Here is a 10,178-nt window from a genome sequence, read left to right as displayed (position 1 = left end):
AATTGTTTTTCTGTGTAATCCTGTGTAAATTGTTTTTCTGTGTAATCCTGTGTAAATTGTTTTTCTGTGTAATCCTGTGTTGTTATTTTTGAACAATTTACAGGGAAGAATACAGGGAAGCTTAGGGTAAAATAATACAGGGGATTACAGGGTATTAAAAGTTTTGTGTGTATTTTTTGTGTTAAGAGTTTTTTTTGATTTTTACAGGGAAAATACAAGGGTGTCCTAGTATCCCCTTTTTTACCCTACTACTTCAAAGAAAGTGAAAAATAGAAAAGAAGAAGAAGAAGAAGAAGAAAAAAAAAATACAGAAACTTTTCTGAGACTTTAGCCCTAAACACTTATTCAAGGTTTAACCATGCATTTAACCCAATATAGCACTTTTTACGAGATGTCATCGAGTCAAATTTTATCTGCAGACATTATTAGCGCTCTCTGGGAAGATCACGGGATCATTTTAAACAATAAGCTATTTTAATAACGATTTGGACACATGCCAATGAGGAATTGTTACTTCCACATGTAATGTTTCTTTTCACTGAAATGAATGTAATCTTATATATGATATCAACCGCGCATCTTAATTAAGGGGGTACTACACCCATGTGGTAAATTTGTGACTATTTTTGCATTTTCTCAAAAATAATTACACACTGGTAACAAAAGTTATGTATATTATTGGGGCAAGGAATCCAATTACTACACTGAAATTTCAGTGACTCAAGACAAGCGGTTCAGTATATATGATAGGAAACGAGGTACATCCTAGCGGTACCTTATTTCTGATCATAAATAACAAACCGCTTGTCTTGGGTCACTGAAACTCCAGTGTAGTAATTGGATTCCTTGCCCCTATAATATACATAACTTCTGTTAGCACTGTGTTATTAGTTTTTGAGAAAAATGCAAAAATAGACACAAATTTATCGAGGGGTGTAGTACCCCCTTAATACGATCACACAAGATAAAGATTATTGACATAAACGTAACCACCAAAATTATATAGTCCGACAGAGAACGCCATATTTTGGGGATTATATGGTCATGATGGTTTTGGAGTTAAATTGTTTTTGGCTGGTCACCGCTCTTTGGGTGGTACAAAATAAGATTCGGATGGGTCTAAAATTTTAACCCACGGGCAATTCGAGAATTTGAAGGTTAACATGCACACATGAGTAAATATTCAAAACTGGTCATACGAACGCATTGACCTATAATAGTACCTGAGTTATGAGCAAAAAGGTCAACAGTTAAATGGCTCTACAGGGCTCAAAACTTAAAAGATAAATCTCTGATTTTGTTGACATTTTTTTACGTGTCATAACAATTGTAATTCAAATAGCAGAGAACTGGCCGCCAGTTCAGATAACCCAGGGAACACAAACATTCAACATCAATAGAACTCAACGGGCAACAACATATATTTCTGTGTTACTATGGTAACGATTCATTCTAGGTAGTAGAAACTATTCTTTATTTTAATTGTAAAGATTATTTTTATGAGAAAAACTTTGAGACCACTATTTGGGTATCACACTAAAACAGGCCATCTCAACTGGCGGCGCGCGCGCCAATTGTGGCGCTTGGAGTCAGTCAAAGTGGCGCACGAAGTAGCGCACGGTAAGTGTAATAATTTTTTTCACATAAATCTTGAAAAAAAAGGGTGATAATACCTAATCTGGGCCTTAAACCTTAAAATTCATGAGCTTCCGGGGGCGCTGCTCTCTGGGCCCCCGATAAATCACCACTGCACCTTAATCGCTAGAGTCCTCCTTGACATGTTGGCACTTCATGGTCACTAAAATTTTCAATTGGCACTTCGAATAAACTAGTTGAGAAGGCCTGCACTAAAAGGACTCATAAAAATTAAACGGTAGTTGCGATTCACTTCAATTTTTCACAGAAGGTGACTATTGAGTGTGGCATTTATAGAAACATTCAATAATGAGAAAGTTCAACTTGGTTCTTACATAAATATCGATTACTTGCTCTATTGCACTTTTTTTACTCACCCTGTAGGTGGGGGAGGGAGCCTAGGTAGGAGGTAAAGGTTGTGCTTACCGGGGACAATAAACCAATTCATAATCAAATCATCTCTATCATCATACATCGTTTATGTTTCAAAGCGCGCCTGGTCTTATTACAAGACTGCCTTACCCCAACTCCGTAAACGAGGACTGGACTCAAGTCTAGTAAGTTGCACCCTATTCGGTAATTGTACCCCACCGAAGAACGAAAATCAGCAAAAAATACTATTTGATTGACAAAAGCAAAAGTATCAAACTTAACAAAATAATACAGATGATGTTTCATACCTTTGTCTTTCTTCTTGGTGCTTTTCTTAGTTTCGAAAGCCATGAAAGTTGCTGTTTGTATTGAAAGAAAGTTATTTATTGAAAGTTAATAAGGAGTGTAAATTATGTACATCATAAAATGTTTGAAGGGGCGTTGTCCGATTTCGAGCTAGTTTTGTCGTTTTTTAGATACACCTTTTGAAACGTATCAACATCATTTCACACATTTTGTGTTAAAAAGTTTTGATCATCATAATTTTTTTAAAGTACACATTATAATGAATAACTGCATAACATTTACGTATTACAAATCGCCCCTAAAGATTATCTAACGTCTGTAATGTAAAACATTATCGATCACAAACCCCTTGTATTAGATACAGAGCATATGTAAATTACTGTCTGTTCAATTAGCTTAGATTCTTGTATTTTTAAGATATTTGAAAAAATAAAAAATTGTGGTCAAAGTCATCAAAGAAAGGTGTTCTCACAGCCTTAGACCCAACGTGATTTATACTTTTCAAATTCCAAAGTTGAATTTGAAACCCCATTTCTTTTCAATTTTGGTCTTTTCCTGCGATATTTTTTATAAAAAGCCGTAGAACATTGGGTACCATAAACTTTTTTGAATCAATGGGGACAAATGTCATATTAGTTAGATGCGCTGAGATAGTATTTATTCGACCATCTGCATCAGGAAGTATTGTCCAGCAAAATAACTATATTTGCCAGTAGGCCTAATTTGTGTTGAAATCACACTGTTGAAACATTACGTTATTATAAAAATGTGAAGATGAACTAAGGTTTTCCAGGATAGACCCAGCTTATATAAATTCATTCCTTGCGTATTTATTTATTTATTTATTTATTTATTTATTTATTTATTTATTTATTTATTTATTTATTTATTGTGTGAATGGGTCTGAGAAGGTGTAGGCCTAGGCCTATTATAAAATTACACATTTATTTTCAAATTGTTATTTCGTTTTGTTAATTGAATACAAACTATGAGAAGGACAATGGAAACAAAAGAACTTTTGTACAAGAAAATATTACAGAAAACAATTCACGTGGAAGGATTAATGGTATTAATCAAATTCAATTTACATTGTAAGCCAGTTATAATAAGAATGAAATGCATAATTTTAATGTCATTGTTTAGGAAAAAGGTAATGCTCAGATTAATGTTATGCATAAAACGTAATCGCGCATGTAATTTCGTGCAACAAAAACCGGTGGACCATCACCAACTTTAGACCATATCCAATAACCGGAACGGTATAACAATTGAAATTGACAGATTGGTGGACAGATTGTTTTGCTAAATCGGATAGGGTCTATGCCCTAAGTTGAGAATGGAACGTCCGACTCGATTTGTGAAAAGGTCGCGAACCCTTTTGGTGGACCCAAGTAACTGCCTAAAATGAGGCAAAATTGAAAAGAAATGGGGTTTTAAATTGAAATTTGGAATTTGAAAAGTTAAAATCACGTTGGGTCTAAGGCTGTGCTAACACTTTTCTTTGATGACTTTGACCACATTTTTTTATTTTTTCAAATATCTTAAAAATACAAGAATCTAAGCTAATTGAACAGACAGTAATATAACATGTAGGTAAATCTTGATGAAACTATCGATGTGGAGTGTACTTAAAGGGATATATGGTCATCACTGTTCATTTGTCAGCAAAATTGATTTCCATTTTGACATCCTTAAATGAAAACCAAACTTGAGAGCTTTCCAAGGAGAAAGGTAATTTTATCTAAAATGCCTGTGTATGGTAGCGTACGGTGAGCTTTACGCTCTATTTTATTTGCAAAATGATGAAGAATGAAGTTTTGCGATGAATTAAATAGCACGACAAGTTTAAAAAATGTATCAAAATATCGATACGTTGGTCTTATGCTTTGGGTGACGATATACCTCTTTAAAATGTATTTAACTGGATATATTTAACGTTTTTAGCCAAGATATAGCCATACGTGAATTTTCCAAAAGCACCTTCAAATGATAAGCTTAGCAAAATGATAATAATAATAAAAATAAAAAAGTCAAGAATACTCGGGCGTTATTCTTAATTGTGGCGTTTAGCCAAACAAATGTATTTGCATGGATTTTAATGACTGTCAAATATGAAAATATCAATTAATTGAAAATAACAACAAGAGTTTGTAGCATTTTGTGAATTTTAATTCGATATAAAAAATTTGGTCAAAAGAACGTTTTTTGTATGCTACACTAGTTGCGCATGTCTGTTGTTTTCTCGTTATCCAAACACGCCATTCTTTCAAAAGGTTGCATTATATACAAATATTGACTGCTATGAGGGGCATGGTTAAAATTATAGGCCCGCGGTGATCTCAAAACCATGACTATGCCCCGAGGCGTAATTTTAACCATGCCCCGAATAAAAAGCAGTCAATATTTGTTTTATATACCAAATCTTAAGATTCTTGTCATCTGTTTGGTTAAAAGCATCGATTTTGGGAACAGAAATTAATAGTTTTAATGTGAACGGCACACAGATTACAATCTGCGATTTTTGCGTAATTATAGCGCGTGAAAACATTAACGCGTGCGTAATATCATTTTACGCTGGGAAAAACGCGCAGTTTGATTGTGACGCACGTGACCGGTCCATAGTTAATTTCCATGGACCGGTCCATACAGCCGGCGGATGACATGATCGAGCCGGCAACTCGTGAAACCGCCCGGCCGTATGGCATTTTCCATATACTCGGTTAGTTTTGTGGGGTTCATTATCGAACCCTAACGGTTTTAGCTTGTATTTATATTATTTATCAACATAGGCCTATTTATCTGTGATATTTCAAGCGTTTTAAAATTTCAAAATAATCCCATTCAATTACACGGTTGACGATGAAAATTTACTGAATTTAGGGAATGCACGTCATACACCACCTGGGTCCATAGTTCATTTTGCGGGCATAGTTAATTCAATGACTGCACTTTCAACCAATCAGATGACAGGAATCTATGAGGTATATAAAATGTACTATTGCTAGAAAGAAAAGTAAGTATTGACATATGAAACGTAATTCAAAGTTAACAATTCATTTCATCCAGTATTCTGATCAATAAAATAGGAGTAAAAACACAATCTTGTAGAGTGAGAAATGATAAAAACACTTAAAAATAGTAAAATAACATAAATGTTAAATATTTGAGGAGAAAGTAAGTTAATAACACCAAAGGATAGTAGTCTAATCAGGGGCGTAGCCAGCTTTGTTGGTCGGGGGCAAAATAAAATGTCAGGGGCACAGACCAAAAATTACAGTTGTAGGCCTATCATACAATACATACAGACTGTCCTCGAGCTTTAAAGGGTTTTATTGTGACAATGTGCGTGCGTAGCGCGCAAAAAATTGTTATTTTACAATATTTGCGCCCATTATCAGGATGGAAATGGTTTTATATTTACAATGTGCGCGCGTAGCGGACAAAAATGGTGTATTTTACACTATTTCGGCCCTTGAACGGGCTGAATTTTGTAGAAAACATACCGCGAATCAAAGAAATGGATACACATAAGCCAAACAAATCACTTTGCATTGTACTAACCTTAGTCAATGTATCTTTTATAGTCGACTTTCCTGCAGCAGGATTACCACAGATGATGACCTTGATTACACTGACAGGGCGACTTCCTTGTGCCATCAACTTACGATGCAGTGTCAACTCCTGTTCAAATAAATATTTTAAGAAGGTTTATTAACCACAGCTATTTGGATTCGTAGTTATATATTGAATTACACATTTAAACGTATGGGCTAGCTAAATCGCGCTAAATATGGTAAAAAAATGTCCGCGCATCATATTTCAGATTCAGTCATAGGAATTTGGCTAAAATAAATGAATAAATAAAAGAAAGAAAGAAAGAAAGAAAGAAAGAAAGAAAGAAAGAAAGAAAGAAAGAAAGAAAGAAAGAAAGAAAGAAAGAAAGAAAGAAAGAAAGAAAAAAAAAAAAGAAAGAAAGAAAAAGAAAGAAAGAAAGAAAGAAAGAAAGAAAGAAAGAAAGAAAGAAAGAAAGAAAGAAAGAAAGAAAGAAAGAAAGAAAGAAAGAAAAAAGAAAGAAAGAAAAGAAAGAAAGAAAGAAAGAAAGAAAGAAATCCGACGACTACCTATATTTTTAAATTTAAATTTTATTAATTCATTAAGGGCTGGGGTATGAACGTTTAGACAGTATTTATTTTGGGACATTAGAGCACATCAGACATATCGAATTGCATTCTGAATACGGAGAATGTCGTTCTGATATCAAATAATTTTGATTTTTTGAAATTCGCAATTTAATACACATTTTATGGCAAATCATTAAAATTGATATTTTTGATATTTAACAGTACTCGAAGTAAACTTTATAAATCTGATGATTTATACTTAAAGAGTATGTAGGTGGGATGAAAAGCCGACGATCAATTGAAAATGTTGACCTTTCGTATTGAAGATATGGATTTTGTTTTCCAAAACACCAAAAAGGAAAAAATCCATTTCTTCAATATGAAATGTCAAAATTTTCAATTGACCGTCGGCTTTTCCTCCCAGCTACATACACTTTAAGAATATATCATTAGATTTATATAATTACTTCGAGGACTGTTATATATCAAAATTTGAAAATATCAAATTTTTATAATTTGTCATAAAATTTGTATTATATTGTGATTTTCAAAAATGAAAATTATTTGATATCAGAAAGACATGCTTCGTATTCAGAATGCAATTCGATAGGTCCGAGGTGCTCTCATGTCCCATAAAAAAATACTGTCGAAACGCAATAAACGCTCATTCTACAACCATGGCCAAAATGTGTTGGGACACTTATGGAAAACGTACACTATAGTATGACCTTATTTCCGTTATTATTAACGTGATAAAGTGGAGGTTTCTTTGGTGTCAAGCCTAAACACTTTCCTAACACTCAACCTCCCCTTCCCCACCAATCAATGTTGGGTGCCACAAGGCTCGTGTGACCAAAAAGTCGAATTCAACATTGATCGGGGGAGTGGGGGCTTATTTACATTACCCTATCAAACCGTCCCAACACTTATGGCCAGCATTGTCTCTAAGGTACAAAAAATCTAATTTTAAAATGTGTGTTTTGGCCCATATCTCCTCAACCATAGCTTGGATTTTCATCAAATTTTACATGAAAACGGAGAAACTATTTATTTTTTCACTTATATAAAAATTATTGCATTTTCCTCATGTGATTTAGGGATACGGTCACGTTTTATAGGCAATATCATGTATTTTACAGTGCGTTCTGAACATTATTAGCCTATGCCAACTACGTATTTTGCGTAAAATGACGTTTTATTTTGAAAGAGTAGTGATTTAATCACCAGAAATACATGATATTTGTTGACAGGAATTGATTGAAGTCTTTTAAAAGAGTGATTTTGGGAAAAAAATACTTAAAATTAAAAAAAAAAGCGAATTTTAGAAGAAAAAAAACAAAACTTTAATCATTTTCATCGTTTGCATCAAAAACGTATGTGGTATTTGCAACGAGTATATCGTGTAAATATAATCATAGTCGGCAGGAGTAGGCTTAAATTACATTTTATGACTGAAATTTATTAAAGCGCTTTCAAAGAAACTTATAGTAAGTATAGAAAGTAAAATATAGGTAGACATACAGAAAAAAAAAGAAGGACGGACATTGGCAAAAATTAATAGAACGACGAATATAATATGATGAAGGATATTGTAAAATAATAACAAAAAAGAAAAGAAAAAGAAATCTAAATAAATTCAGGGGCTCGAACCCGTGTCCACTGCGCCTGTGGCAGATGCAGTATCCATTGCGCCACAGAGCTGTGTAACTTCAACAGGCTTAAACTATAATATAATGCTATTCAACATGCATGTATATAAATATACGCTCTACACACGATATACAGTCCAAAAAATACATTTTACGGCATTTGTTTCATTAACTGAATATTTATCATATAGCAGGTGTTGGCTGACATTGTGCTCCACATTTAGTTCAGTTTTTGTCCGGGATAAATGACTACGGGACAAAATCGGACGGTATACACGTCTTTAAAGAGTAAAGCATTTTAATATAATATTACTTTCTTTTTCTTTTTACAAACGTGTATATCGTTCGTTTTTGTCCCAAAATCATTTTACCCCGGCCCAAAACTGAAATATATGTGGAGCACAAATGTCAGCCAACACCTGCTATATGATAAATATTCAGTTAATGAAACAAATGCCGTAAAAGTGTGATTTGTTTGACTGTTTATCGTCCGTAGAGCGTATATTTATATACATGCATCTTGAATAGCATTATATTACAGTTTAAGCCTGTTAAAGTAATACAGCTCTGTGGTGCAATGGATACGGCATCTGCCACAGGCACAGTGGACACGGGTTCGAGCCCCTGCATTTATTTATATATCTTTTTCTTTTCTTTTTGTTATTATTTTACAATATCCTTCATCATATCATATTCGTCGTTCTATTAATTTTTGCCAATGTCCGTCCTTCTTTTTTCTGTATTTTGTTGCTTCATTTGTGGTAGACTGCGGTAAATTGGGAAAACAAGTGTGCATGGGTTCGATTCCTTTATTTGTTTTTGATCACGAGATGTTGTGATAACTTTTATTTTCTTCTATAGCTGTAATGTAACATTTTAATTGGTGGAAACAATAATTTTCCATTTTAAAACCCAAGTTTTTGACAGTTAAAGTGACGAATAGTGAACTTAGACAGGGCCAAAATATCGTTTTAAGACATTTTAAGTGACCATTCCCTAAATTTCAAATGTAGCCATCCAAAAATTTTTTGGTAAAGCCACATGATAAGATCTCTAACTGCTCCAAATTTGGTGTCAATATCATATTTACTTTTTGAGTTATAAGCAAAAAACTGAAATTAGATGATTTTTTTCAACTTTTCAAATACAACCATGGCCAAAATGTGTTGGGACACTTATGGAAAACGTACACTATAGTATGACCTTATTTCCGTTATTATTAACGTGATAAAGTGGAGGTTTCTTTGGTGTCAAGCCTAAACACTTTCCTAACACCCTCAACCCTCCCCTTCCCCACCAATCAATGTTGGGTGCCACAAGGCTCGTGTGACCAAAAAGTCGAATTCAACATTGATCGGGGAGTGGGGGCTTATTTACATTACCCTATCAAACCGTCCCAACACTTATGGCCAGCATTGTCTCTAAGGTACAAAAAATCTAATTTTAAAATGTGTGTTTTGGCCCATATCTCCTCAACCATAGCTTGGATTTTCATCAAATTTTACATGAAAACGGAGAAACTATTTATCCTTTCACTTATATAAAAATTATTGCATTTTCCTCATGTGATTTAGGGATACGGTCACGTTTTATACGCAATATCATGTATTTTACAGTGCGTTCTGAACATTATTAGCCTATGCCAACTACGTATTTTGCGTAAAATGACGTTTTATTTTGAAAGAGTAGTGATTTAATCACCAGAAATACATGATATTTGTTGACAGGAATTGATTGAAGTCTTTTAAAAGAGTGATTTTGGGAAAAAAATACTTAAAATTAAAAAAAAAGCGAATTTTTAGAAGAAAAAAAACAAAACTTTAATCATTTTCATCGTTTGCATCAAAAACGTATGTGGTATTTGCAACGAGTATATCGTGTAAATATAATCATAGTCGGCAGGAGTAGGCTTAAATTACATTTTATGACTGAAATTTATTAAAGCGCTTTCAAAGAAACTTATAGTAAGTATAGAAAGTAAAATATAGGTAGACATAAAGAAAAAAAGAAGGACGGACATTGGCAAAAATTAATAGAACGACGAATATAATATGATGAAGGATATTGTAAAATAATAACAAAAAAGAAAAGAAAA

The sequence above is a fragment of the Amphiura filiformis genome, unplaced genomic scaffold, assembly GCF_039555335.1.
Source record: "Amphiura filiformis unplaced genomic scaffold, Afil_fr2py scaffold_23, whole genome shotgun sequence".
NCBI lineage: Eukaryota > Metazoa > Echinodermata > Ophiuroidea > Amphilepidida > Amphiuridae > Amphiura > Amphiura filiformis.
This window is presented reverse-complemented; position numbering follows the sequence as displayed.